Source organism: Lucilia cuprina, chromosome 2 (assembly GCF_022045245.1).
Source record: "Lucilia cuprina isolate Lc7/37 chromosome 2, ASM2204524v1, whole genome shotgun sequence".
In the NCBI taxonomy this organism is placed as follows: domain Eukaryota; kingdom Metazoa; phylum Arthropoda; class Insecta; order Diptera; family Calliphoridae; genus Lucilia; species Lucilia cuprina.
The window spans coordinates 15,981,859-15,985,369 of NC_060950.1; positions in this window are offsets into that span (position 1 = coordinate 15,981,859).

Below are 3,511 nucleotides of genomic sequence, written 5' to 3' on the forward strand. Positions count from 1 at the left end.
CCCCCATACAAACCCCCCTTCAAAAAATGTCTTAAACGTCTAAAATTGACTTGTAACCATTTGTATCGTAATGAAACTCAACAAAACTAACTGTTATTTAGAAATATATCCTTTAGTTAGTTAGTTAGTTAGTTAGTTAGTTAGTTAGTTAGTTAGTTAGTTACTTAGTTAGTTAGTTAGTTAGTTAGTTAGTTAGTTAGTTAGTTAGTCAGTTAGTTAGTTAGTTAGGGAGGGAGGTAGTTAGTTAGTTAGTTAGCTAGTTAGTTAGTTAGTTAGTTAGTTAGTTAGTTAGTTAGTTAGTTAGTTAGTTAGATAGATAGTTAGTTAGTTAGTTAGTTAGTTAGTTAGTTAGTTAGTTAGTTAGTTAGTCAGTTAGTTAGTTAGTTAGTTAGTTAGTTAGTTAGTTAGTTAGTTAGTTAGTTAGTTAGTTAGTTAGTTAGTTAGTTAGTCAATTCGTAGAGTATCCCCTTAACCATTATAAATGCTACAAAATAAGTTGTTTCTCTATGCTCGCTGTATCAGCAAAAAATGTTGCGCATTTAGAGATTCAAATTATACGAGTTTTTTCCTGAAATCATTATCGTGCAACAGAATACTGCATACAACGTTATCATAAAGTATATCGTAACAGGAGTTTGTTGGGAAAAGCAAAATTAGTTGAGCATGAAGAACTTTTGACAGTAGTGGGAATCAACTGCTTTAATAACGACAACAAAAGTTTAGACATTTGCGCTCGATGCAGTAAGGGTCACCATTCTTGCCTTCACATTACGTAGAAACACCAAAAAGCGTTTTGCCATGTATACACACGTAAAATAGTTTGAAAAATATCCATCACTGACGTAAAACCAATGTGTCGGTTACATTTTTTTTTCAACATTGATTTTTATTTTTGCGTAAATACATAGAGTCAGTTGTTGTATTTAATAGTAAATATAACAACTTTTCTATTAAACGAAGCCACTTCAAGGCTCAGAATAATAATTAACTGGACAACTTTTTAATTAGATACACAGTATGTGCATATGTTATACAAATAGAATGAATCATAATTAACATGAAAACTAAAGTAAATAATGCAATTAAAATGCATTATTTCCTTTGATGTTCATTTAAACAAATAACAAAAAATGTGTAAAGCTCATATATGCGGAATATCATATTAGAGCAATAGTGTTATTTAACAACCGGGCGTTTAAAACTTTAAGACTATATGTTGTTACTCTCGGCTGATCCGCAGAATTATTATTTCTACAACTGAAATACTCCGATTCTATATACATACATACATTAATGACTTCATAACAACAGTTACAAACAATTCGAAATTTTCTTTTTACTTTTCAAATAATCTTATTCCGCCCCAGTGTGCAGTATGTACACATAATACACCTTATGTCAAAAAATAACAATAATAGAAATAGCAAAATTAAGTCATCTACTAAAACCATGAGCATGTTTTAATACTCGTGTGTACATTCAACAAATAACGAAGCTTCATTTTCAAATATTTCAACCGTGTAGAATGTACAACGGTGTTCTTTTAAAGATATTAACTTCTATGAAAGAAAATATAAAGCATACAAATGTACATATACATATGTATGTGTATTAGGTTGGCACTGTTTGTATAGAGATAGAAATTCTTGTATATGATTTCTCAAAATTGTTATCCATGGTCCGTGAATCCGAAAACTAATGTAAATATTAGTACATCTTCTCAGAGTGATTTTCGAAATATATTATTTAACATCAACTAAGTTTAGATATGGTCCAATATTTGGTGCGATCAAACACTATATTCTTTTAATCCGAAAACTAAAGTAAATATCAGACGATCTTGTTAGACTGATTTTCGGAATAGATCTTATCAGCTAAGTTAAAATATGGCCCGAGTTATTTTTTTAAGAAATTCGTAACTCATTCTAATTCTATAAAGCTCGGTGCATAATTAAGTCAATTTCGGAAATTTGCCACATAGCGTCCATTACGATCCCACTGTCACAAAGACCCACTGTGATAAGTTGAGCATGTACTCAACCATGTTGGCAAATCGCTAATACTCTAAAGAAAGGGCAGTGACGACCTAGCAAAACATCCATCCGTCACTGCATCCGTCAAATCCATAACTTACTCCTTACTTACTTTTAAATCAGAGTAGACATCAGAAAACTCCACCTTGCATACCCATTCTTTGCATTATCAGTTCAAATCCAACAATTTATTAATCCACATGCTCTGAAATTTCTACCGCTCCAGCATCTATAAACGATAATAGAAATTTATCTTGAAAATCATATTTCACCGTGTTTTATTCTTTTAACCAAGCATCCCCTTCCTGCGATTTGGGTTTAAACCACAGACCTTTCGTGGTTCCCGAAGATTATGTGGTGCTCTGATTAGACCTCTTTTCAATTTATCCAACGTCAAGCCAAAGATTGAATTGTAAACACAAGATTAAAGTCCCGGCAAACTAGAGGTACTTATAGCACCTCTATACCCCGGGATTGCAATACTCCATGATGTGACAATCATCATGGCAACATGCCCCGGGTGGACGTGAGAAGGGTATATATAAGTTTGGCATTCCGTTTGTAATTTCTATAATATAATATTCCTACCCTATGTGTATATATATTCTGGATCCTTATCTTCAATAATTCACTTAGATATCCTTTCGGGAAGAGCGATATTTAAAATCGATAAAATCGGTAACAATGATATGAGCAAAACTCTGAGACAACCTTTGAAAATTTCATGTGTTTGTTGTGTTTTACAAAAAGTACTTTTTTAATTTTCTATAATATTGAACTTAGAAACATGAAATTAAGTATGTAGATTCAGAATTAATTGAGAACCCTAAAAAGGTGATCTTTTTGATATTTTTTTGTTTTTCAAAAAGTACTTTTTGAATTTTATATAATAACAATAATAACCTGTAAAAGAGGACTTTTTTGTACTGTCTATTTTTTTTAACAAATCAAGGTGAAGGGCATATAAGATTCGGCACAGCCGAATATAGCAATCTTACTTGTTTTTAACCCAGCTGTGATCATTAAAGTCATTTTCTGAAGGTGACCATGTATGTGGTGGTTAGCTCAATTAATGTCCAATGTCCGCCATACATTGTAGTATTTATAGGTGTATATAACTTACTTGTGAAAAATTGTATAATGATTGCAGCTTAATTGACTTATTTATGAGTTTTTCTTACTGGGGGAAAACTTGTATAGGACAAGTTTCAATATTTCGATATGTTTTAAACGGAATGAATAGCCATTTTGTGCTTATATGTTTGTATGGATGTCAAATTTCTCAAACTATTAAAATCGAAATTTTCCCCTTATAAATGCAACTTAAAACATAACAGCCGTTGCGACACTTGTTAACGTTATCCTATCAGCTAGGGTTCTATAAATCGACTTTCGAATAATCGAACAATCGACTTTTTGTCGAAAAAAGTCGAAGTCGACTATTTTGTTCCAAAAAAGTCGATAACTCGACTATCGTC